This window comes from Equus asinus, chromosome 23, assembly GCF_041296235.1.
Source record: "Equus asinus isolate D_3611 breed Donkey chromosome 23, EquAss-T2T_v2, whole genome shotgun sequence".
In the NCBI taxonomy this organism is placed as follows: Eukaryota; Metazoa; Chordata; class Mammalia; order Perissodactyla; family Equidae; genus Equus; species Equus asinus.
The window spans coordinates 48458662-48486244 of NC_091812.1; the positions used below are offsets into that span (position 1 = coordinate 48458662).

The following is a 27583-nucleotide window of genomic DNA, read 5'->3' on the forward strand; positions in this document are numbered from 1 at the left end:
TGATGAACACAAATATGCAGATGAGTCCTAATTGAAATTTGATAGTCTTTAAAAATTGCTCTTTTAGGGGGCCGGCCCCTTGGCCGAGTTGTTAAGTTTGCGCTCTACTTTGGTGGCCCTGGGGTTCGCTGGTTTGGATCCTGGGTGTGGACCTACCCACCACTCATCAAGCCATGCCGTGGCTGCATCCCCCATAGAAGAACTAGAATGACTTACAACTAGGCTATACAACTATGTACTGGGGCTTTGAGGAGAAAAAAAAAAAAAGAGGAAGATAGGCAACAAATGTTAGCTCAGGGCCAATCTTCCTCACCAAAAAGCATTAAAAAAATTGCTCTCTTAGCAGAAAAGTAGGGAAATAAAAATGAAGGGAGAAGGAAACCAGTAATGGCCTCACTTTAACCTTTCTGTCCCCAAAGCAAACAACTTCACTCACAAGGGAAGCTAATTTTTTAAAAAAATTAATATTACTCATTCCAGCTACTCACTGAGTCTCTACTAAGCCTGAATGAATTTCAAGTATTGGCTGAGAATAGTTTATTCTGAAATAAGGAGAGAGATGCCTAAATCAACAGTTCCCAAAATGTCTGATGCAGTGAAGCACTTCTAGGGTATTCATGCAGTGAGGAAAAATACCTTTCCTTTTAAAAGTAAAAGGGGATGATCGGGGAAATAGAAAAAACAATTCTCATGAAGCAGAGAATTGTGCCCTGGTTCTTCCCTCCAGCTGTTTCTTTTTTAAATCCCCCTTTCATCGTTTACTTGCTCTCCAATTCCTCTTTCCCTCCTCACACCAATTGTGCCATTTGCTCTTCCTTGTCTTTGTTTTTCCAAGGAGACTTGGCCATAGCCAGGGATAGTCATCCCCCACCCTGGGAATCCTGATTGTATTAATATAAATCATTTGTGGATAACGTATGATTAGCCGACTGCTCAGGCCAGTAGGTCTTGGAATGTGTCCTCCTCTCGAAGGCCCTCCTCCCTCCCACATACATCTTCATCACTGGATTTCAAAGACAGATGATGCACAGGAAGAAGGAAGAGCCATTTTTTTTTCAGCATCTCCTCCTCCCACCAAAACTCACTATGGTACCCAGTGGGAAAGAAATGAGATAATTAGGGCTTTTTTTCTTCGAAAAATTTGCAAGATGAAGCTCAGGAGACAGCGTGCCAGATGTTGTAGAGAGCATGACCGCTTAGTCCCTTTGGCCACACATGCTGAAGTCATGAAGCCAGGAAATCTGACTCGGGAGTCGCCATCCAGTGCGGGAGCTGACGAAGCACTGAATGCTCTGGGGCAACTGGTAACACAGCCAATCCCTGGAGCGCAGGCTGGGTCTGAGGGTGTGCTCGGGCAGGGGTCAGCTGGAGGGAGACTGAGAGGCTGGGACTGCTTCAACACGTTCTGGGAAACCCTGAAAGGTCAGATCAATGCCAGGGGCAGGATAAACTGTGGGCTTGCTATCCCTGCGCTTGCAAGGGAAGTCCCGTTGATGCTGTTGGCTCTTCCTGAGCACCTGGAGTCCACCTGGGAGAAAGGTATGGTACCTTGGATGCGTATGCCTGAGATGAGTAAGACATGATGTCCAACAGGTTAAATGAGAGAAAGTGAGAAAGCACAGACTCCCATGCTCGTTCTATTACAGCTTTGTCTTTATTAAAATTACGATGTGAGTCAGTCATCACTTCACATAAAAATGAACAACAAAGACACAAGAGTAAACAAGGTTTTACATAGAGGCTCTGGGCTTAACTGGTTCCTCACTGAGCCCAATTACAATCACTTCCCACTCCGTCTTAGGCTGTTGTTCCACGTCGAAGTGGCGTAGTTAAGTCTTGTAGGGATTCAGAAGGCTTGAGCACTATGCTCATTTTCTCCAGTCTTGACACAACTTGGCAAAGCAACAGGATCTTCGTCCTTGGCCCTGCTAATCACCCCTGGGACCCAGCCCCAGCTGCCTCTGCTTCCCTGGAGACCAGAGCACCCTTCTGGGCTGACTGTATCCAGCGACATTCCCGGGTCATGGGGTCCTGTGATCAACATTGCCCCAGTGCCCTGGTTCTCCGATGAGTTTGCATAGCAATTGCCCTGAAACTTGTTATAAATGCAGATTCCAGGCTGCCAGCCCCCATGGTCTGCGGGGGCCACTGCAGACCACTGCCTTTCTCGTAAGTTCCCAGGTGAGGCTGACAGCGTTGCTGCCCGGGACAGCTGCGTCAGGCACTTCTTCTTGCAACCATGTCTCTGCATGCCTCCTTTGGTTCTCCCACTCAGCAGGAGCAGACATTTGCTAACAGAAGTTCTTTACTGTATGTCAGAGGGTTTTACAACTAGCCTTCTGCAGAACAGTAAAAAACAAGAGAGTTCAACTTAAACATAGCCAAACAACTTTTAACGGAGCAGTAAAGTGATTTCCTCACCGGGCTCTGCTCTGAAGCGGATCTGAGAAGCTCTGTTCGCTCTGGACCGTTTTGCAAGTTTACCCTGGGCCCACCTCGGAAACACCCTGGACTGCCAGGGTGAATCTAGTCTCCGCGGACCATCACACTGGCTTATTTCAGACCTGCGTCCCCAGGGGTAGGTGGGAGCTGGCTGAGGCCTCAGGCCAGCTGGGTAGCAGAGCCTTGTGCCCAGTGCTGCCTGGTGGCCTTCTGAGCTCTGCGTCCTGGGTGGTCCGCATACTGGCAGAGTGCAAGGCTGCGGGAGTTCACAGCCCCCTCTGGGGGACATGACGAATGGCCTTGCTGACAAAACGTGGTCTGCTTTCCATCTCAAAGCCATGAACGGTTTCGTTTTCAAAGCAGGAAAACAAACCACGGGAACCAGACACAACACACGCAGGCCACAAATGATACAGCCATTTTCTCGTCTCAAATAGGGGACCTGCGAAGGTAAAAGAAAAACAGCTTTGTGAGAATTCTTTGATGAAAAGCTAATATAGAAAACTCAACCCGAGCTTGTAATGAGACCTCCTGTGCCCTCCCTGGCTGGTCCTTTGCCTGACCTGGTTGAGATTCAGTCCTCTCTGGTGGGCAGACCTGCCTGAGACTGGTCTTTTCCAGGGGCTTTCCAACTGTGCTCCAGCCTGGCGCTTCCCAGGCCACCATGGAGGGGTATTTGGGCAGGCCATGCAGTGCTCTCAGTCCCCCTGCACAGACCAACTCCATTTCTATTCGATTCATTAATATAGTGCCACTAACATCTCTTTTGAAGACAAGGACATTTGAAATATTCTAATCTACTCTGATCTCACATGCATCCCAATGTGGGGTTCCAGTGAAGAAAGGAGAAGAAAAGAATAGCCAGTTTGCAAGAAGTGCACTGATTTCTGTGCCCTTCCTCTCTCTGATGTCGTCCACCATTTCCCTTTTTAAAACTTTGCTCCTTCCTTTAGGGATGTGCGTAATAATTTAAGGCTGAGTTATCAAGAGCCAGAAAGAACTAGCAAAGGATTATGTCTCTTTATATTGTGAATGACAAGACAACCATGTTAGCTATACAAAATAATGAGTGAGTCCCCTGCCTCAGCCTCTCCTGGTTGGCAGACGGGTCTCTGGGATGCTTGGGTCTTGTGTGCCACACTAGCTCGTGGACATAGAGCCTGTCTTCTCTATGGTCCTACAGCAATATAGGAAATAGATAATTTGACATGGCTGCCTGGTTAATAATGGTTCACCCTTCTACGCCCACCCCCATAAATGAGTGCTACTCGCTGGCCATGTGTATAATAAGTGGCTTTGTTCCCCTAGCCAAAGCTAACTGGAGAGCCAGTCTGGGCCAATGAGTTCTTTTTCTTCACAGTGTAGTGGTTAAGAGCATGGACTCATGCTAATGAAGGAGGTATGGTAAGAAGTAGGGTGATAAGCATTGTGGGTGGAGAGGAGCCAAGGTAGGGAGGCATAAATGAATAAAGGGTGCCTGGTAGGCTGGAGGGAGAACCTAGAAAGGAGGGTGGGGCCTCTGTTGTGTCGTGTTCAAGTATTTGGAATATTCTCTTAGGCTATCAGCAAACATTAGGAGATAGCTTAAAGAAGGAAGTGAAATGATCAAATCTAAATATTACAGAGTCAACACCAGTGGCTCAGTGGAACATGGAGAGGAAGTGGAGAGATAATTAGGAGAATCATTCTCAAAATGGTTCATTCATTCAGTCATTCAAAAAATCTTCATGGAGTACTCATTGCGTGTCAAAAGAGAGAGGATAAGGGCTTAAACTACAGCAGCCATTGCGAGAAAGAAGGAGGAAGAGATTCACGGCACAGATCCAACAGGACTTGATGACTGCTTTGATGTGGATGTGAGGGGAGGGCAGGAGTCAAGGGTTGCTGAGCCCACAAATGGACTGATAGAGCCATTATTCCAAAAGGGACAGGTAGGAAGGGGAGCTCTTTGGGATGGGGGTGGGGGAGTGGTGGGATGTATATGGAAGTGGGTTTCCTGCCTAACATTCAGAGCACTTTCAGGAGACTTAGTATCAATCCACACCTTCTCCAAAACTAATGTGAAAGCAAAGAAGTATATTTATTGTGTGATGACGTGAAACAATCAGAACATGCTAACAGGGAGGTCATCAAAGCAACAAATTATTAGAAAGGAGTGTGACCCCAGCACTGATGGGAAAGCCCTTCAGGAGCATTTGTGTCTCTCAAAGACTCATAGCAGGGCCAGGACACAGCGCCTTCCATGCGAGTCGGCTTCTCTGGAGAACTTAGGTAAATATTCGGGCCCATGGAAAAAGGCTGGCTGAACTTCTTTTGGGAAGGATGCTCAGGGGAATGAGGTAAGAACAGAAGATTCTAATTTTTGCCAGTTCTCTCTCCTTCTTCACTCTCATTCTTTTAGAACTTTTCTCAGAGGCGGTCTCCCAAGCTTCTGAAATCCATACTTGGCTCTCTTTCCCTCTCTCTCTCTCACACACACATGTGTGCATGCATTGAAATTTGGAAAACTCTGTGAGTTATTAGGATATTTTTTCTGTATCACATACTTCCCCATAGAAATGTTAGAAAGACGGAGTGGTGGGGAATACTAGAAAGAACAGGTGGTGCCAGATGAATCAGGTGTCTAGTTCTGCCCGAGCTGACTGTGGGCAAGACACTGACCTTCTCTGAGCCTCAGTTTCTTTAAAACTTCACAGGGCTACTTCAATACTGGAAGTGATGTCTATAAAATATGTAGTGCTTATTAGGCACTTACTGAATACGAGAATGAAAGTAGTACTATGTGACTATAGACTTTGAAGGTTTCCATGTTTTATTGCTCATCAGAACGAATAATGGTCCCAGCATATCTTCCAACAGGTAAAATTCTCTGGAAACAAAACTTTAGCAAATATCAGTGTGGAATTTATTCATGTTTTATTTAATTACTTGGGGCATTTAATGAAAGAATGAATTATTAAGTGAGAACATTGATTGTTCCCTGTGTATGGCAAGAAGATCTCCTGTGTATGCTTAAAATAGCTCCATAAAATGTAGAGCAGGCCATAGTAAATTAAAGAAAGGAAGGAAAATGGAATGAGGATTGAAAACACAATTTAACCTGTAAGTCCGCATAAAATGACGGCCACACCCCAATTATCACACCCCCTCCCCCACACCAAAGACTTCTAGCTATCTAGAATGATGGTGAGTCCAAACCCAAAGGAGAATTAAGTGCCGCTGTAAAAGATTGAAGATGTGTGACTGCTGGGTTCATGGTCAGAAGAAGGCAAGTTCTCTTGGGTTCCTGCGCCCTTGTAAACACTCTTACCCTCTTCACCCCACTGTGTGGTCTGGAAGCCTTGCTCTTTGGGTTTGTTGGGTTTGTCCAATGGGAAACCCTTGCAGGATAAGGAAGGGAGGGAGGAGAGAAGGTTTGCGGAATTATCCTCCTGGTTCTCTCAACTGGGGTTATGCCCCTCTCCAATGGGGTCTCTCTCTATGACACTCTCCTTCCAGGTTCTAGAAACCATTCCCTCCCTTCCCCTTTTGGGCCTGCAGTTGGTAACAGCTCCCTTGTTTTTAGACCCAGGGTACAGCACCATCCCTTGTGTGGTACATTCTGCCCACACGTTGTAAAAGTTCTTCGCATCTGAGTGTGCCATCCGTTTCCCACTGGGCCCCTGACTGGAATAGTTAGCAGTGATATGAGCCGAGTCTCACTGGGACTGACACTGAGAAAACTGGAGGAAAGGAGGCAAAAGGAGAAAACAGAAAATCAGAAAGAAGAAGAGAGGCTATGAGGGTAACAGAGAGTATCCCTGGAGGACAGAGGAGTAGAGAAGGCAAGATACAAACTGGAGTAACACCCACAGAGAGGAAGAGTGATGCCTGAGGCAGAGATGAAACACCAACCTAGCAGGCTGGAACCATCCATCACAGACTCAGCAGCCCTTGAGAACCCCCCAAGTGTCAAGGTAGAGCCACACAAGCTGGTCCACACAGGTGGGCTGGAGTGCTTAGTGCAAGGGTGAATTGCATCCCACTTAAGTCAGAAACCTCTGAGCACTTCACTGTGTTAAGACACAGTCTAGGACTTGATGGGTACCATTTACATAAACTAGCATCTTGGAGATAAAGCCAAATTATATTCCCTATATTCCAAAAAGGAAAGCAATTATTTGTCGAGGGCCTACTCCTTGCCAGAACAGGTGTATTTTAATCCTCATAGCAGCTGAAAGTAGAATAGCACTAGCTCCATTTTATAGGTGAGGAAGTATTTTCAGCGAAATTAAGTAACTTGCCTGAAGCTACATAGCCAGTGTGTTTCAGAGGTAGGAGCCCAACACAGCCTTTTTTATTTCACTGAGCAACCACACTATTTCAAAAAAGGATGAATCCTTATCCAGAATGATCCACAAACATTTCCAGTAGTTGAGGCATGACTATACACTTCTATGTTCTGCTGGTTTTTCCACAGCAAACCTTGCTAAGACTGCATCGAATATAGGGTGCATCATTTACAATGAGGCTCATTGAAGTAAATAGGTGGATCTCCCTTGGCAGCCCTGATCTATGTTACTGGTGAGAAGCCAGAGGTAGGACAACATCGAGCTTCAAACATAGGTGTTGAGAGAGAAGCACACATTTTGTCCTCCTTTGTACCCCGTGCATTATGCTCCAGATGGTCAGCTCTGTGTTGGCAGCAGTCAGTTTCACACTGAGATATATTATATGGGACTAGGAGTTGGAAATGCCCACTGTAAGAAATGAGGAGAAAGAAAGTCTGAGCTTTAAAGGGAAAGAGACACAAAAACAATCAGCCTAGCCTTTCTAACCAAGTATTCTGTTCAGTGCAACCCAACAGTTACTGAGAACACACAGCACAGTCCAAATCAAAGCTTGGCTATCTTTTAGCTACCTGACTTTGGACTAGTTAATCAATATCTCTGAGCCTTTTTTTCCTAACTAATAAAATGGGGCTAATATTATTACCCTAATTTACAGGGTCATTTTGAAGATTAAATTACATTCAAGCATAATACAGTGCTTGAAATGAAGTGGGTCAAAATATATGGTCACCACTGCCATCATCACCATCATCATCATCAAGGACTTCACAGCCTGGTTGGAAGGATATGGGAATAAAAGCTGCTATTTAGAAAAAAATGTGTTCATTCTGAACAGCGTTTTTCAGAGGAAAACAAGAAAGTTGGCTTTGGTCTATCCCCTTGAGTTTTGGGACAAGCCACCTAATTTCCCTGAGCCTCAATTTTGGCATATGTAAAATGGGGCTAATAATGTGTCAGCTCCAAGAATACCGTGTTAATGACATAGATGAAATGAAACCTAGTGCCTTAGAACAAGGAATTACGTGTTAGCATGAGTGCTCCTGACTTGTAACACCGCTAGTCAAGTTTTTCCCACCTTTGATTGCTGTCTCAATGGTGTGCGTTCCAGAACCAACATTTGTAAGATCCCGTTCAGTTTCCAAAAGCAATTTCTTGATTCTTTTTCTTTGTAATGTCCCCTTTGGAAGAAATGGCCTTGCATGCATTAGCCAGAGATGGTGTGTGAGTTGGGATGGGGGGAGCAATAATGTGCAACGTGCTGTGCTCATGTGTAGGCATGTTGTGTTTCTCGTAAGATTGAGGCTGCTCTGAGAATTCCCAGCTCCCAGTAGTGGGACAGGGAGGGCTCATTTTGTAGCTCTGACATGGGATTGTCACTAAAGATATAATGATAAACCCTTATTTGGAAAGGCTTTCTTTGGAGGAAGGTTTTTATTTTAACGATTTCTCTTAAAACAGAAAACTAATTGACATTAAATCCAGTTGACTCAACAACTGTTTAGTGAGTGACTGTTATATGTAAGAGCCTGGGTTTGCAAACCCCATCTCTTTAAGACTTATTTAAACATCGATTTCTATAAGATTTAATAAAACAAAGCCCCATCAGGCTTTGGGCCATCCTTAGAGGGGTTAACATCCAAATTCCTCTTAGGAGCAGCTGCATGTGCCAGCTTTCAATAAAACAGGGAATGCGCCCTGTTCTGCTAAGTTGATTATCCTGAGTTTCATTTTCAGAACAAAGAGGAAAAGGGAAGGGGTTCAGGTAGTGAAGCCATTGCACGGAGCTCTGGGAAGGCTGCTGAGCAGGTGGGTGGCAAATGCAGGGGTGAAGGTGTGGTGGGTGAAACAGAGGAAGGGTAAAGCGAGCGTAATTGGACTTGAAGATGAATCAGCTGTTTCTGATTTCCTGCCGCAGACTAATTTCTAAGCATTTCTGATATTGTCCTTTTCATAAGAAAAATATCGTAGGTTACCCTAGTGACTCCTCTGCAACAAATTTCTGAGAAGCAGGTGTTAGAGGGAACCTGTGCATGAGCTGCATGCAGAGGCCAATTGAAGAGGGCATCTGAACCCTCATGAATATGCCCAGATGCCCATGTTGGCTATAACCTGCACTGGTTTGGCAATGGGATAGCATCAACAAGAAAGAAAGACCGTACAACCAAGGTATTAAATAAGAGTGATGATGAAGAAAAAGCCTCAAACAGATCCTCTTCTGCAGTCAGTTAGGAAACTCAGAGCAGACATGAGACAAGTCAATGTGTGTTGGCCAAATAGGAAGATGGAAAGAAAGAATGATTATAAAAACACCTACCCACCCTTTCAGTGGCCATTACTTGGCTGTGGAAAAGGCAGCTGACAACAAACTAGAGACGCTGAGAAACCAACACTGTACAGCGATAGCTTTCAGGTCAAAAAAAAAAATCTCACTAATCCCTGCTTTGCAAAACGAGTACATGTAATACTAGCAAAACCTGAGCTTTCAATAAATCAGAAAACAATGGAGGCATTGTCTGAACTCACCAAGCAGTCCTTTGCTCTCACCATGCAGAACACTCTAGTCTGTGTGCAGCCAAAACTGAGCCCAATCTTATCAAACTAAATGGATTTACGAGAGGAAAAACCTAAAAAGGGAAGCAGCAAAATAATGATATTAATTCTAATAATGCATTGACTAGGGCTTATATAAATCACTCTCCCCACTCAGATTGATTTCATAAGGGTAAGAACGCCATGCATAAGCCCATCTCCAGCCGCCCAGGCAGCCACCCAGGACCTCCTCTTGCAGATAGAGCACAGGAAAAATAGTGGGGGGGGGGGGAGGGAGGGGGAGGGTCTGTTGGAAGTTCATAGGAATTTTGCCTGAGAAAGGCCTGTGGGATCAGCCCCAGAGGTACCGATGTAATTGGCCACACACACAAATGTTGCCGCATCCGAACATTTTTGGCAACTCATGAAAGCCTCGTTCCTAGAGGCCACTTGAGTGTCCAAATAAAAGGGGATTTTTGTTAGTGAAAACTGGAAAGAATAACCCATCCTAGGATCAGGCTAATAGGGCCTGGCTTGTTAAAATGTAACACTGGGCTGGCCAGAGTTTGAAGTGTTGCTGGCAGGGATTTGGAGCAGCCATGAGGAGAGCCAAGCATCACTCACAAGGAAAACTCCTCTGCTGGTCAGGGGAGAGTTCCACGGCCCAAAGAGCCTGTATGGCCCATCTCAAGGGCAAGAGCTTCTTCTGGGGCCAGGAATCTTCCCCACAGGGCAGAGGGGAGAGAGCCTGGGGTTGTTTCTGCCTCCCCGTGGGCCCCAAGTTCACCCCCGCCCCGATCCCCTGCCCCACCCACCAGGCTGTGGTTCTAGGCAAGTGAGACTCTGTGGCTGACCTCGGGGACCCGTTTCTGCACATGGCCTGGGAACAGCAATTGCTCTCCGTGTGTTCGCAGGGTGTTGACAGCCGTGGGCTGAGGGAGCTGGGGGAAGGAAGCAGAGAATGCGATGCTGCAGAAATAAGGCCACAGAGGCCTTCTCTTATCACCAAAGGGCCCCCAGCTGAAGAAAGTTCTACTGCTGTTTGCTTCACAAAGGAAATGCCTTCTTCTACTGCAGGCCAGTCTCCGCCTTTATGTGGAGCAGAGGCCCTGAGGCTGTGCATCCAGGATTGCCAGACAAAATACAGGATGCCCAGTTAAACTGAATTTCAGATAAATAATGAATAATGTTTAAGAATAAGTATGTTCTAAATATTGTACGGGGCATAATTATACTAAAAAAATTATTACTTATCTGAAATTCAAGTTTAACTGGGCACCCTGTGTTTTTATTTTTTGTGTTAAACAGAATTCTCAGATGCTCCCCCAGTGACCCTCACCTTTGTATAATCTCCTCCTCTGGAGTGTGAGTGAAACCTGTGACTATTTGGGACATCCCTCCTGTGCTTAGATTACATTACATAGCCAAAGGGTCTTTTGTAAATGTAATTAAGGTAATTAATCAGTTGATTTTGAGTTAATCGAAAAGGAGATTATCTGGCTGGACTGCACCTAACCACAGGAGCCCTTTAAGTCTGGCTCTAAAGGCCAGAGACAGAAGTCCAAGATTCGAAGCAGGAGAGAATTCTTCTGTTGGCCTTGAAGGAGAAAACAGCTATGTTGCAGAGAAGGCCACACGAATAGCCGGGAACAGCGGTCAGCCTCTAGGAGTTCAGAACAGCCCGGGTTAACAGCCAGCAAGCAAACAGAGACCTCAGTCCTGTCCCATAATGAACTGGATTCTGGCAACATCCTGAAGGAGCTTGGAGAAGGACCCCGAGCCTCAGGAGAGATGGCGGCCTGGCTGACCTTGATTTCAGCTGTGCGAGAGACCCTGAGCAGAAAACCCATCCATACCACGCCAGACTCCTGACCCCTGGAAACTGTGAGAGAAAGATTTGTGTTGTTTTAAGCTGCTAAGTTTGTGGTAATACGTTAGGTGGCAATAGTAAACAAATATATTTGCTAAATCTAGCAGCTCTATCTATATCCTATGATCTCCAAAACACACTTGTCAGTGTTCCTGGTGTAGGGAGCAAGGACAGAAGAGGAAATGAAGGGACAAGGGAGCCCCGGATACACTGGACATCCTCTTGTTAGCAACCTCCACAGAAAAAGAGCAAGGAAAGGAAGGCTAGCCAGAGTATTGCCTGCTCTGGTGCCTGTGTCCTGGCAGACAGGAGAGACCTGGCCTCCTGGGCCCCAGAGCCCCAAAGTCTCAGTTTAGACCTGTAGACACACACGTGTGTACACACACACACACACACACACACACACACAAACGTGCATGCACTCTCCTACACACCTTCTTTCCCTGGGAGGAATGTGGAGGACAAGGTTATCTCTTCTCTCAGAGGCAGATATGGTTGCTAGTTCTGCAAGTAAACATGTGGTGTCAATCAGAGTCCATTACTGATCTGAAGCTGTAGAAACACAAGCATTCCATGTAAGGATAAACTTGTGTGTGTGTTTGTGTTGGGGTAGGTATGAATATACACAGAGAAGGCGAGGCTCTGCAATCTAGAACTTCCCTGGGCATTGTTTCAGCTTTCATTACAGCCCTCGTAATCTAAAAGAAACTTAGAAATCTCTTTTAAAAGGGTCGGAAGACCAGGTTTTGTGTTTCAATTCTCCAAATGTTCTTTTGTTTATGGATTCCCCTAAATTCTCTTTCCAACAGCTTCTTCTATCCCTCTGGCCTCACGTTGCCCTTGAAAGTGGCCGGAGGAAACTGTAAGGTGTCAGCCAGTCAGCATGGAGAGATTCTCTTTCATCCCCTGAGTGTCTGGAGATGCGAGTTTAATGAGAGGCATCGACCTTTGAATTATACAAATGGACCTCTTCAGCAATCACTTCCCTCCCCAGTCCATACCCACCCTCAGCTTTTAATCTTCTCAATTATATTTCCTTTTCATTGATTACTACTTTGCTAACTTTCAGATGGAGCAGGCAGTAAAACCTCAGCCACACAGGTAATGCAATTGCTTTTCAAGCCTGACGTCTGCCTTTCACCTCCTGAGGGGCCCTCAGGCTCCCCCCGCACCTGACTGGGACTTGGCAAGTCCGTCGGCCTTCAATTGATCTTGCAAGATGGCCCCTTCCATCCAAAGATCTGTGCAATCTTGGTTAGGAAGACGGGGTTTCAGTTCTGAGCTTTAAGTAGTGAAGATGAGGGGTTTGCATGCTGCTGGAGTGTGGGAAGGGCACTCAAGGATGCTGGCTCTGGATCCAGGCCAGCTGGGCCTGGGAGTGGGCAGGGATAGGCCTGGGAGCAGGGAGCTCTGGGTTCTGTTCCCACCTCTGCTCTGACTTTTTTGAGCGACCTTTGTTGAACCACTTAACTTCTGTGCTTTTCTCTTGGTGCCATCTGTAAGGGGGAGACAATGACACTTGTCTGTGAAAATGCTTTGAGGGATGCTGGCATAAAAGACGCAATGTACAAGCAAGTGATGAGCAATGTTTCCCATAAAGAGCCCCTTGTTTGCATCTGCAAGAGGCCCCGTTTGAGGGCTAAGAAGAAAAATTGAGAAATTTCCTTGATATCGAGGCCAGGCGGAGAATGTGGCTCCAGACCAGTTAGAAATCCCTTCTGTGGCTGGGGGCTCCTGAGCAGCCGGGATGGGAGCTCAGTGAGGTGCATGCTGGGACCTGGCTGGCAGAACAAACAGGTCCGAGGTCTCTGCACCAAGCAGGACGCAGTGCCATATCAGGATTAGCCGAGGGACCTGACGCACAGCAAGGGGGGCCTGCCTCCCAGTGATTTACGGGCATTGACGCAGGGACCTGGGGTGGGGAGGGTCGGAGAACTTTGGGGACATTTTCAAAACTGGAGGTCGTTCAGAGGAAATTACTCAATAAAAACCAGGTTTCTCTCACTGAATAGATCAATTTACAGCTCATAAGGTGGAAAAAGTCTGAGACTTCAAGATTCTGGCTGGGTGGGTCTCCTAAGGTTTCCTCCCTTGGCAGAGTGGCTGTGGCTTTGGCTCTCTCGGCTGGGCACCCCTTCTGTAGCTCCCAGGGCCAGCATTTTTTCTCTCGTCTTGTTTCTCTCTTTCTCTGCTATGATTCTTCCCCTTCTCTCTCTTCCTCTTACAAGCCTCCTACTTTCAACATTCACCTCCCTATAGTCCTATTAGAGAAGCCCCTATCATTTTTGTTTTCCTGATGATACAAATTCTTTTTCCGTGATTCCCTCTCTCCACTGCTGGCCGCAACGTCATCCCTCTTCCTTCTGTTTTTCCTTTAGGTCCCCAAAGCTCCTGTCTTTCTCCTCCAGCTGCCCGTGGTCTGTTTCTCCGCACACCTCTCAACCTCTCTATTTCTCCCTCTCTGCCTTTTATCTTCCCAGCCCTTCTCTTCGGTTGCTCTCTTGGCCTTTCTCCGTTGCTACTGCAGTAATTCATCGTGAGCATCCAGTAACACCATCACCTATTGACTGGACTTCTTTAAGTTTGCACTGAAGCAAGAGAGTTCTCAGGGAGGCAGGATCGTGGAAGACGGACAGGGCCCAAATGGAGTTGTATTGTAACTCCATAATCTATCAATCATCATTCATCCATGCACCTATCATCCATCCATCATCCATCTATCCATCTATCCATCTATCCATCCACCCATCCATCCATCCAAGGCTTCATTTAACCATTCATTGATTTATTCATTCAGCAAACATTCACTGGAATGTGCTATATGCCAGGCACTGGGCTAGGCACTTGAGGGAGAATGATGATCAGGTATAGATGTGGATCTTGACTTCCGTAAGGGCTAAGGAGAGTATGTGGAACCAAGAGACCATCTTGTAAGGATTTGACCTACTTACAAATGGAGAATTAGGCTGAGATCTGAAGGCTGAGAGGGAAGAACAGACAGGCAGTGGGAACAGCTTTGGAGAAAGCCTGTTGCTGCTCATCCCTACCAAATCCTCTTCCATTTGCTGGCCAGGGATTCTAGTTTTTCTAGCAGAAGTCAAGGCTTAGGCCATGGATTTCAAGTGCACCACATCCTTTAACCTGGTAACAGTGACTTAGAAATATTCAGACTAAGTGGTAAATAATTGGCATAGTTCATTCCTGGGAACAGGCTTTATTAGAGAGGAGAAGGGGCATTTAACATCTGAAGGCGGGAGATTGTGGGGAACAGGATCCTCCATGGTCTGTGGATGTGTCCCTAGGATGATGTGCTCACTCTGCATGGTGCCACGAGTGGACCCTGAGGGCTTGTGGGAAGAGCCCACGCTCCCAGGTGTCAGTTGGCTGGCCCAACAAGCTGCTCTTTCCTTCTTTGGGACCTCAGTGCTTCCATAAACTTTGGAGACCAGGCAGTTCTAGAAACCCAGCACCTCCCTCCTCCCTTTCACTGGCACTGGTCACAAATTCAAAGCGGCCATTGGGTTTCATGGCTTGATGGCCTTGTAATTGTTATTGGAACTTGCCTTGGATGGATTTATGGTAATGAACTCACCTAATAGCAAATCCGTCACGGGCCTCTTTGCAGACAGGATCTTTCCTGAGTGAAGATATTAGAAAACCATTCTGCAGAGGAAAAGCAATACTGACTGGTGATTTCAAGTTTAGGAAAAACACCACTGTTTGGGTTTTTCTGTTGGCCTCTAACTTTAAACACTTCATTGGCCAGTTGCTAACCAACACAGTTTTTGGCCAGGGCCCTGTTTATGTTGGCACCAAATGTATGTATCACAAGCAGTTTGTGTGTTTCTGGGCATGTGTGTATGAGTCTGTATATGTTATAAACTCCAAAACTTTTGAGCACAATGTTTTGTACTCTTTTTTGCAGATTCTTCTGGCCAAGAAAAGAGGCCACTAGCAGGTAGGGCATCTATATGCATTAATGATTTGCTTTGAGGCCGCCCCACTCCATCATAGCCACCCTCTGGCTTGGCCTGGCCTGGCACTGAGCTGTCTGTCCTCCCCGGCCTCCTGTCCTGCTGAGTTATGAATGAGTGAGGTGGCCCCTGCCAGTGAAGTGGGCTCCAGGGACAGTGGGTACTTTCTGTGTCCCCTCAGTCTGTAGGATCAGAAAGCAAATCATCAGAAATGCCGGCGACAAGGAATTTTCTCCTAGCTGGGGCCAGAAAGGCTCCATGTTTTTGTGGCTTGGCATTAAGCAAACAGCCGCTTTTTTGTTCTCTCCTCAAATTATTTGTCCAAACAAAAGGCAACTGGCATGGAGAGAAAAGCAGAATTTTTCCAGCGTTTGCCCCTGTCTGTGCCCCTTCTCACAGCACGCTTTCTGACTCTGTCCACTTTCACAGCTCAGTGTCGGGTTTCCAGCGGACAGAAAGGCAAGCTTTGCTGCTCTGGAACGTGAAAGCCAACTTCTGACTCTCAGGCCTCCTGACCCAACCCGACATCAGAGCGAAAGGCAGACTTCACAGGCTGGCACCCTCCCTCTCCCAAATCCCCAAGTTTTCCCAAGCCTGTGAATCATGAATCAAGAAGCATTCCCTTGGAGACTGAGAGTTCGGAGCAACAGTGAATCCTAGAAGAAAGAAGGTCGTTTTCCCTCAAACTCCCGTTTCTTTGGAAAGTTAGAAGTTGGATCTTCTGCCTAATAAAGGATTGTTATTTAATTGTGAGTCATCTTTTAGAAAAGACATAGCTTATCAATTTGCATCTCATTAGAATATGGTAAGATATGCTAAACACAACGACTAAATCATACAGAATTTAATTTTCCTCTGAGGCTTGTTGGGATTAGCCCATGTCCTTATCTACTCAGCACACTCATGATTCTCCTTCAAGACTTGGGGCAAATGTCACCTTCCTGATGGGGACTTCGCAACCCAGAGGCACCCTTACCACCCACGTAGAATTAGGGCCACCTCATCTGTGCTCCCATGACTCTCCCAGCACTGGCATGTTGCAACGTGTACACTTTCTGTTCCTAAATAATTTCAGACTTGTAGAAAAGTTGCAAAAAGAGTATAGAGAATTCCTGTGTACTGGTGTTTCTCAACTTTTTTCTCCTTATTGCTCCCTCAAGAGCTCTTTTAGACATTTTTTTTCCTAATTGCATTCTGTCATGAAATTTTAATACCACAGATATACCATATATCTGCTTATGGACTCTATGTATATCTATGCTTTATATGTAAAAAGCAAGATTTTTTTTTTACCCCCAGAACAGTTTTCATTCCTTTGAGTGCAATATTGCCTCGTGGAGGATGCATGCTATATATTCTTTACCCAGATATCCCAAATGCTAATATTCTTCCATATTTGCCTTATTTGTTCTCTCTTTAAGTGTGTGTGTATGTGTGTATATCTATCTACCTATATGTATAGATATATATCACACATAAATATATGTATTTATACATATACACATATATGTATATATATGCACATAAAAGCACTTCTTATAAACAAAGACTTTCTCTTTGCATTTTAACAAAAAAAATGTTTTTTAACATTTCCATCTCTTCTACATGGTTGTGAGTTTCTCATGGTCAAGAATCTGTGTCTTAACCACTTCTGAAGACTGAGTACCAAGGTAGGGCCTGGCATGTCAAAGGAGCTATTCTAAAATAATACATTTCTTTGGAATATAGCATATGCCATGCATTTCTATATAAATAACAGATATTATGATAAAATAAAATAGTTTATTTTAATGTCAAATATATAATATAAAATATAGCATGTTATACATAATAATACAAAAACATTTTTATTTACAAATAAATGGAAACCTCAGGGTCAGCAGTATAAACTTCAATCATAAAATAGTTTATAGCTTCAGAAGCTGGAAGAAATTGGGCTGAAAATTTATAGACTTTGGCAGTTGCTTCAAACGCAGTAAGTAACAAAACAAGAAACTATTCACCTGAGTCAATTTCATAAAACAAGGGCGACATGCTGAGTTAGGTGAACCTGGAGTTTCCCATCACAGTCTCAACAGCTATGCTCCTCTTTGGGAGGCAGTCTAATCCAGTGACTTAAGCACTTCCTCGTATTCTTGCATTCACTCACAAATATTTATTGGCAACCTGCTGTTTGACAAGTGAATATTGGAGGGTCTTGAATTTTATTTTTCTTTTCTATGTACTAAAGAAATAAATAAATAAGTTACCTAACTTATGTTTGCCTTGATTTCCATGGTTGCAAAATGGGCATCAACATATTATGCTCTATGCTGCTTCCTAAATTACTGGTTAATATGGTCCTAGGCATGTGGGGACAGACACTTCACGGATTCCAGAATAAGCAGATGTCGAACAAAATTCCAAGGCTTAGGATGACCCAGATAGAACTTCTTCCAGGAATTTGGCATCGTGAGTATGAATCCACTGAGTATGAATACCTATCCCACGAAACATGGAAATGATGTATAAAACATGTAAAACGTGTGTGTCAGGTTGATTCACTTTATGTAAATAACTTTGCTGAATTGAATGTTACCAACAATGACATAATACTATTTGATAGGCTTAAGCATAAATGGAAAAAAAATTGTTAATATTTGCTATTCTGACCACTATTGAAACATTTTCTTGATGTTCTTAAGGACTTCCAAACGCCACTGGGTCCTTGAGACTCTTCCACTCCAGCAAACTTTGAAGGCAGCCCCCTCACCAGGTTATCCCAAATCCCATGGGAGAGTCTTTGAACTTAGGGGAAAAGTTTGGGCCGGGGGAGCTGAGAGGAGAGCTGTGAGTTTCAATGGGTATAGAGTGGGAGTATATCAAAGAATGATTATGTTTAAATCACAGCGTTCTCAATGTATATTTCCATACTTTGTGCCTTTCATTTCCTCTACAACAAATGGCCAGGAGAAGATATTCACATCTTCCAAACTCTGAGACAAGACATCCAGGGACAGATCACGGTGAGGACCAAAATAAGTTATGGCACAAGGCCCCACATCACTGAAATCTGAGCTGAGAGGGACCATAGAGGGAGTGACATTTCATTCTGTAATTCTGTAGACAAAATAAGGTCCCTGGGAATGGAAGTGACTTGGTTAAGGCCAGAGAACAAGTTACCAGCAGAGGTAAGATTGAACTCCAGGTTTGGCTCCTAGTCTAGGCAGTTGGATAATTTTTTTTTTAATGCCCTTATTGGAAAGCTTCAAGATTAATGGATGAGAATGTTTTGTTTCCACTTCTCTGAAAGAAACAGCCTGAATAAATTTAAATACTTTACGCACTATCATTTGAGATGATCAAAGGGCCCAATTAAATATCATGTTAAACCCGTGAGACTAAGAAATAGAATAGTGTCCTCACCCATTTTTAATTTCCCCATTTTGCAGATGAGAACCATAGGGTCTAGCTGAAGGCAGTGGCAACACTGTGAGCTCTCCCTGAAGCGATGGCAGAGTTCAGACAAGGACTTTTTCCTAACTCACGTATATATGGAGTTTACATATACCTAACCCACATATATGTGGAGTGTATTAGATTACACTGTTTGGTGGGACCAGGTATTTTGGGCAGGCGAAGTTTGATTTTACCCTCTTCTTATGTCTCTTTTTGAGTACCTTATCTCCAAGGCCCTACAGGCCCACCTTACGGCACACTCTGGCTCCGTTTTCTTCCCCACCACTAGCTTTTCACTCTCCTAATAACAGTGGTGCCACATACCCTAGACTTCTTCCAAACCTCCCCCTCCATTGAAACATCTCCATCTTGTGTCCAGCTTTCTCATAGCCCTGTTCATCTACTAGGGCAAGATGGGTCCATCATAAAAATAGGTTCATCATATCAAATGGGTTCATAGGTTCATCATAAAAATAATCTATACCAATGAATAAAATAGCTAATGTGTTAGTCTTTTCATATAATATGTCATAACTAATTAAATATGCATATGGCTCTAAAAAATTCCCTCTCTTGTGGTAAACTCAACTTTCTTCAAGATTTTAGGTGTTTTATTGAATCATATTTACATCAAAAAGGATAAGTTACAAAGGCCCACTCAGATTGCTCTTCCTTTTTGAGGGAGACACGAGCAATCATTCTGCAAGAAATATTGATCTACCAGAGAATGAATATCTCTCAACTATGTAGGTCCAGGGTCAGGGTTGCAGGCAGGTTTACCTGAAGTAAACAAGAGCATCCAGTGGAATGAGGAGTCTAAAATTCTAGATGACAATCTTTACATCCAATTCACTGGAAACATGATTGTGTTCCCCGGTGAGAGAATTCTTTTTCAGTACTACAGCCTCTAAACCAGCTGAGTTCCAGGAATGAGAGGTAAACATTTTTGAAGTAGAGCTTTGGGTGAAATACTAGAGTTTCCTTTCCTACTTCTATGCTTTTGTTAGTGGATCCATATTTTCTGGCTACAGGAGAAAAGACACTATACATGGATCCCTGGTTCACAGCATGTGTTGCACCCTGCAGGTCTCATTCAAAACTTGGAGTATGGTATCTCCCAGATAGAGCTGGAACTGGATTTTTGAGAGTCCATTTTACCCTTCTGTAAGATCAGCTGCCTCGGGGTGATGGGATACATAGTAATATGTGTGAATACCATGAGCACAGTCTGTTGCCTTGCTTCTTTTGCTGAAAAACGAGTTTCCTTAGGCAGGACACAAAAGCAAACCATTAAATAAAATGTGATAATGGAACTGCATCAAAGTTAAAAAATACTGTTCTTTGAGAAACTCTAATAAGAAAATGAAACTGTAAGTCACAGATTAGGAGAAAGCATTCATAATACATGTATCTGACAAATTACTTGTTTCCAGAATATATAGAAGACTTTGACAACCCAATAATAAGAAAAAAGATTAAAAAGAGGCAAAAATTTGAACATTCCCCCCAAAATATAAAAATAGCTAATAAGCCCATTAAAAGATGCTCAACATCATTAAACATCAGGGAATGAAAATATAAACCATAATGAAATACACTATACATTCATTAGAATAGCTAAAATTAAAAACATTGACAATATGGAATATTGGTGAGAATGTATAGCAACTGGAGCTCTCATATATTTCTGATGAGAATGTAAGATGGTGCAACCACTTTGAAAAACACTTTCTTGGTTTCTTATCAAATTAAATATGCACTAACGATATGCCCCAGAAATTCCACTCCTAGGTATTTACCCAAGAGAAATGAAAACATTTGTCCACACAAAGACTTTATAAGAATGTTTATAGCAGCTTTACCCATGAGAAGCAAAATCTGGAAAAAACCCAAATGTTTATTAATGGATAAAGAAATTGTGGTATATCCATACAATGGAGTACTCGTTAATAAGAAGAAACAAACTCCTGATACTACTGATACGTGTGAGATAATGGAAGAATCTCAAAAACATTATACTGAATGGAGAAATCCAGACACAAAAGAATTTATACTGCCTGATTCTAGTTATATAAAACTCAGGAAAGAAACATCACATCTATAATAACAGAATCAGTGGTTGCCTAGTGGAGGCTAGGTTCTGGAGGTGGGGGGAGGGCTTGGGGTGAAGGGCACAAGGAAATATTCTGGTTTGATGAAAATATTCCTTGTCTTGATTGTGCTTTGGTTTTCCAGGTGTGTAAATTATCAAAATATCATTGAACGGTGTACTAAAGTGGGTACGCTTTATTATATGTTAATTATACCTCAGTAAATTTGATTTTTAAAAGTATATACTCATGTGATGTTGAGGATAAATCTTTGCCCTCAAACTCTAGAGCTCTCCGTCATGGTTCTTCTCTCAGGGCTTGGCACAAGCCCCATATACCATCCTCAACAGCCACTGACACTTCAAGCACCACTAGATTCATTAGTCAGAAGAGCTCTTGGCATAATTGCTTGCGTTGTGGCCTGAATCAGCTTCTCCCGCTTTCAACTCCACTCAAAGATAGTAACCTTATGTGTTACTCAGCAACAGGGTCAGAGGAGTGTGGTATGTGCTGCCTTCAAAATCCAAAGAGGGCCAATAAGTGCATTGCTTGTTCTTAGAGGTGAGGTGTCCACGGGACAACAAGTTTTCTGTCACTTTGGAGGAAATATTCTGATATTATACAGACATATGAACTTCTAGAAATGTCTCTGAGATCTCTGAATTTCCAATGGATGTATCTCCCAAACTCTGACACACATGGGTTTTATAGGGTGTCTAGGATATCTGCTCTTGCTTACTGGCCTGGTCAATTAGCGCGATGTCATCTAAACGGTGGTCCAGCATAATATTCTGTGGGTTAATAAGAGGCTCAAAAATCCCTCTGATCTAAATTATGGCATAAAGCAAAAAAAATTACTGTGGCCCCATGACCAGGATGGTGAGTATGTGCTGTTATTCCTGTCAGGTAAAAGCAAACTTCTTCTGATAGAGAAAATTCATTCACCCGATCAATAGCCATATAGCAGGCCTACAGAGTAAAGAGACAACATTTAGAACAGCAGCTTTAATGGTAGTTATTATCCAATAACACTTAAAATAATACCCTATCATTTTCTTTGTGTCTTTTGCAGAGGCCAAACAGGCCAGTTAAATAGAGATGCGGTAGAGATCACCACCTTTACAACTTTAAAGTCTTTGTTGGTGGACTAACATGTGCTAGTTCCCTGGGGATGTAATATTGCTCTTGGTTCATTATTTTGGTGTAGAGGGAAGGGCTGCAGGTTCCTCTGCGTTGCCTATTGTATCATTAAAGCCCTCACTCTACAAGTCAAGGAGTCAATGAGGTGATTCCGCCAGTTGCTGAGTGTATTTGCTCAAACTCCATTTTCAGGAACTATAGAAATAACAAAAGAATACGTTCATGGATGTGCTGGGACCACTGAGAGATGGAAGTCACCCCAAATTCTGTTTATCAAAGAACTCCCATAAACGTCCATTTTAACCTATGGGTCATGGTGGTTTTCTGGAACCCTAATGATTAGTTTAGAATCAATGTCCAATAATTCCTAAAAGATCCAGAGAGCTCTCTTTTTCTGGTGTGAAATTTTCTGTAACTTGCTTTCCAGTCTGCCTCAAAGCTTACCACTTGTAATTGTTTCTTGGATCTGTTTGCTCCCTTTGACCATCCCCTTTTGGCTCTTGAGTTCATGACCCCCTGCTTTAGTCTCTTGTTCAACCCTTGTGAGGGCCAAGGCCCAGAAGAAAATAGGACTGACTCACACCAGGAGAATAAATGTCTTTTGAAGGAGAAGATTTCTCTTCCATCCCCCAAACCAGTCAAACCTTCCAGGAGTGACTCTATGAGCTCCCTGCCAATAGGGAGAAGAAGCCATTCAACAAGGAGAGAGCAAGACTAACTGCTCTAGGATACAGACCTGTGGTCAGCCTTTAGGCCAGACCAGGGCAGCTGCTCTCCCAGGGAATGTCCCACAGTCATGAACATCTCCCCCTAAACTACTTTATGACCTGGTAAGGTCATAAAGCCCAGAGTCCTTCATCTCTGTGTCTGACTTGTGAACTCTCCTGATCTTGAACCTTGTCCCCATCTCAACACCCCCTCCAGGATGACCCAGTTAAGCACTAATAGGAGAGGCCGCCAAGATAATCAGTGAATTTTCATAGAGACTGTGATGGTTTGAAAATATATCCAAAAATTCTTCGACAGTTCTCCACTCAAAATGTAGAGCCCAGTTCTTCTTCCCTTGAGTCTTGGCCAGAATTATCACCTCCTTTCTAAAAGATAGAATGTGGTGGAAGTAATAGTATGTGACCTCCAAACCTAGATCATAAAGGTATTTTGGCTTCCTCCTTGCTCTCCCTTTTGGGCTGCTCGCTCTGAGGGACAATGTCGTGAGAACATTCAAGCAGCCCATGAAGAAGCTCAGAGGAAGAAGAACTGAGGCCTCCTACCAACAAACGGCACCGTGTGGGTGAACTATATTGGAAGTGAATCCTTCAGTGCCAATAAAGCCTTCGGACGTCTGCAGCCGCAGCCAACATCTTAACCGCACACACCAGGAGAAACCCGGAACAAAGCTGTTCCAAATTCCTGACCCACACAAACTATGTGAGATGAGACATGTTTCTTGTTGTTTAAAGCTGCCTCAGTTCTGGCTAATTTGTTACACAGCAATAGACACAGTGACTCAGCAACAACCTCTTTTTCTATTCAAGCTGTTGCTCATGCCAGCCATGAGAGTTACAAGACAGACAAGAGGGAACAATCCATGGTACATCAATGGGGAAGATATTTCGGGAAATGTGACCATTCCTCAAATCATACCTCTTCACGAACTATGATGGCCCCACTGTGTGATCTGTTAAACCACGAGATTTGTAGGGAACCTTAGAACTTACAAGGAAATCTCTCAAATATTTCTCTACATTTGCTTCCCAACAGCTCTGTGGAGCAGCCAGGGCAGACATGATTTGCCTCCATTTAAAGATGAGAAAACTCAGGCCCAGAGTTTCAAATTTCAAATGACTAATATGTGACAAAGCTGGGATTTGAACTGACGCCTCTCTGATTCCACATCTGGGTTACCCCATGTCCCTTTAAAGTGATGCCATTCCTACCTGTGGGTCAGTTAAGGTCAATTCAGCATATTTAAGGGCGAGAGATAATATTTACAAAGCGCCTGGTGCGTGGTAACATCCTCACTAAGTGTTAGGCTATTATTAGCATTTACTGTATGCCAAGTGCTGGCAACACAAGAGGTGAACATGACCACGCCCTTTCCCTTAAGGAGCTCAGGCTGAGAGGATAAAGCAGACCTTGCTGGGGGATCTGCTTCTAGGATTGCCTTGAAAAGCCAGCAACTCTGATTTAAAAAGAAAAAAGAAGATTCCTGTTTAAAGTATGTGTAGGCCAGGCAAATTCAGGCCAGGAGTGGAAGGCCCAGGGCCCTTTATGGATCAATGTTCTGTCTCTTCTCAAAGGTAGGGATGGAACCCTCCCACTGCAATCAACAGGCCCCAAAGCAAGCACCCGCAGACAGGTTGCTGGAGAGGGAAGAAAACAGTGATCATTAGGAACGCCCCACCCTTCCATTTAGACAATGATTATTGCCTTGTTTTCTTGGATCTAATGTGATTGGCTGAGGGGTAAGACTCAGTCAGGACGTCTTAGGAGAAAATGCCTGGAATAAGATCCCTACCTCTGTGGCGGTTGCCCAGGAAACGATACACTCATATTTCTTCCCAGAGCTCACAGGACAGAGGAATGGTATTGGTTAGGGTGGAGCAGAAGGAGGACGTGGGAGAAGTGGAGTGGAATTGCTCAAGTGGTCCATGGAGAGACAATGAGGACCTGAGCACTAGAGAGTGGCTTCTGTGACACGAAATGCATCCAGAGGGTCCCTGAGCCACCAAAGGCTTTTCCTGAGGGTGGCTAAGAACTGCTCCAAGCAGCTTCTCATCATCTTCCTGGACAAGCCCTGAGGATGGCCTGTTTTTGTTTGATTTCTCTTGTTTTTGTTTTTTTATTTTTTTGAAATGATCACCAAATTCCCATCATACTTTGTACGCAACACCCATTAAACCTAAGCAGTTCTCCAAGACAAAGAAAACACCATGTCTAGGGACACGTGCCAACAAGAAGTACATGACCTTCTCTTCCTGGGGCACTGGTATTTTTAAAGCAACAAATGCATGATATTGAATATCCCAGTAAGGCTCCCTTCCGAGCAGATCTAACCATGGTCCCAGAGAAGAAGCTAACTGGGAAATGCCCCCAAACCACTATGGGGCACTCACAAAAACAGATCATCGAATTCCTCTCCCTCATCAGGAAGGCAGGGGGTAGGGTGTGCATGTGCCTGCATGTATGAGAGACAGCTGCTTGTCACGGTGCTCAAGACCCACTGCTGTCCATTTATGAGCATAGGTGAGGGCGTTGGGAGTTTTACGCCCTCTGTGCCGCCCCCCACCCCCCCAGCCCCTGACGTGAAAACACAAGACACTGTATAACTTCTCTCCAAGGATATTTTCCACCGAGAAGTCTTTGCCTCAAGGCAAAAACGTTTGGCCCTTGCCAGGCCTTCTGGAAGCCGAAAGCCCTCACTTGGCTATGTAAACAACTGACTAAGTGCTGGGGCTTATGTGGCAGAGAGAGCTCGGCGAAGCCAGCCAGTGAAGGCGAGGACATGAGCAGGTGGAGCTGAGCCTGGTGGGGCCCATCACTGCCTCGGCGGCTCCTCTGCAGCCAGAGCCCCAGCCCCAGGCTTCCCTTTGTTTTTCAGCAGCAAGTGGAGGCAAAGGTTGAGGAAAGGGAAATGTGATCTCCGGTGAATTGCAATATTTTGTTTTCTCTAATCCTATTCAGGTGGTGACTGTAACAAAAAGGAAAAACAGGCTAACACGCAGGATGGATAAAAACCCTGATTATTAACCCCGATGAATGTGCATTGGCCCAATTGAATTCAAGTCCCAGTGATTCATTATTAATGCGCCTCAAGTTCTGAGCTGGGGTTGGAGATGGGGCTCATGTGAAGAGGGTGGGGGTGGCCGTGGGAGAGTCCCTTCCCTGGAGAGGAGCCGGGCCCGGGAGCAGGCAGCCTCTGAGCCTGGCCCAGACCGCAGCTGGCCGTGGGCCGGGGCTCCCTCCAGGACTGCCTACTGCACACCTGCGGCTCGGCTTCTCCTGTCTCAGGGCTGTGCTGCAGGCGATTTATTCCCCCCTGGAGCCTCCTCGAGGCCGGGCTCGGGGAGAGAGTGTGCAGAGAAGGTGTGGGGGGACCACGCTCCATCTTCTCCGTTCCCCAGTGAGGGACTCTCCAGTGAGGAGAGTGGAAAACACTGCCTTGCATGAATAATATGCCTTCTCCTTTGCTCTTTTGAAGAGCTCAGAGCACCCAGCACACAGGATGTTCTTCACCCTCAACAGCTCCCTGAGGCTAAAGCAGGTTTTGCGCCCCTTCACCCCCAATCTGCCTTTCTTTTAAACAGATGAGGAAATGAGGGCCCAGAACAACCAGTCTCTGGGAGTGAGCTATGTTGGGGCAACAGGAAGCAGGCAGGGAGGGAAGAGCTGACTTGGTGCGAGTCCTTTACGGAGGCAGGAATTCTCTTGGCTAACCCCATGCTCACTCACTATAGGCACAGGAAGGAGATCAGAACTATTTAAAAGTCTTGGTGTATTTAACACCTTGCCCCAGAAGCTGGTCTGCTAATAGGGTTTTTGGTCTGTTTTAACTGGCAAGGGCGTTCTCTTCTCACAGGATGCCTCCAGGTCCCATAGCAATAGCATCGCAACTACCCCTAAGCAGTTACAAAGGCTGGAGCAGAAGGACTGATTCTTTCAAACTGGAGTCCGTTGAGCTCAGGAAATGAAGGCAAAAATTCCCTGTCAGATGTCTCAGAGATGATTCCCAGGTTTTTCTGCCAAATGGATCAAACAGGAAGAGAGATCCAGGTTTTTCTATGTGATAGACTCACCGGTGGGTGGCGGGGACTAGTCTCGAAGCTTCTTTGACCTTTGTTCTTGTGCAGACTCTTGCTGCCCTATCTCACTGCCCCCAGTCTTTCTTTCACCCACTGCAGCAAGAATGATCCTTTATAAAAACAAAAATCTGATTATACTATTGCTGTCCTTAAAACATTCAATGGCTTCTTATAGTCTTCAAAATAAAATTCAAACTCCTTAGCACAGCATGGAAGACCCCTATCATTCCCACCAGATGTGTGAGACTGCCTGCTGTGTTTCACACTCCATGCTCATTAGTTCACTCATTTGTGCAGACATCAAACTGCCATTTATTGAGGGGTTAATATTTTCCAGCTGGTTCACCAGGCACTGGGAATAAGCCACTCCCGGCGGTGCCTAGAACATGGTCTGATCAAGACTCATGGCACCTGCCTCTGGCCTTAGAACTTCTCTCTCTGTCTGTAACTCCCTCCTCTTCCACCAGCTAGCTTTACTGTTCCAAGAGTTTTCTTCTTCAACCTTCCCATCCGTCCGAGATGCCACTCTTGAGTACTCTGATAGCACATGGTACTGTAATTAGGTGTTACTTATCTTTTTCTCCACTTTGTCTATGAGATTCTTGAGGACAAGGACTTTGTCTTATTCATAGCACCTAGCATAGGGCCCGGCTTGTGGTAGGTGACTCTAGTGGTCTTGGTTCCATGGCTGCATTGACTTTGGCCAAGGAGATGTGAGGAAAGGTCTGTTGGGGGTCTTCTGAGAGAGAAAGTTCTAAAAGCAACTGTCCCTTATTTTCTCTTTGGTATCATATCTGGAAGTGATGCCTGGAACCCCTGCAGCCATCTTGCTGTCTAGATGGAACTAGCCTTAGAAAGAAACCAATAACAAGGACCGCAGGGCAGAGAGTTGAAAGGAACATCAGCCTGAGCTCACCCGGCCTCTGGACTTGAAGTTATGAGACTAGCAAATTTCTTAGGTTTAAGC

General features: G+C 44.7%; 1 long non-coding RNA gene across 1 annotated transcript; it reads right to left on the reverse strand.

The window, feature by feature from the left end:
* Positions 1-1197: 1197 nt before the first annotated feature.
* LOC123280166 (uncharacterized) lies at positions 1198-14903 on the reverse strand. Its single transcript, XR_011497272.1, has 4 exons — positions 14765-14903; positions 10157-10243; positions 9297-9397; positions 1198-2884 (listed from the first exon to the last, which is right to left on the reverse strand). It is a non-coding gene; the product is annotated as an uncharacterized lncRNA (long non-coding RNA).
* Positions 14904-27583: the final 12680 nt, after the last annotated feature.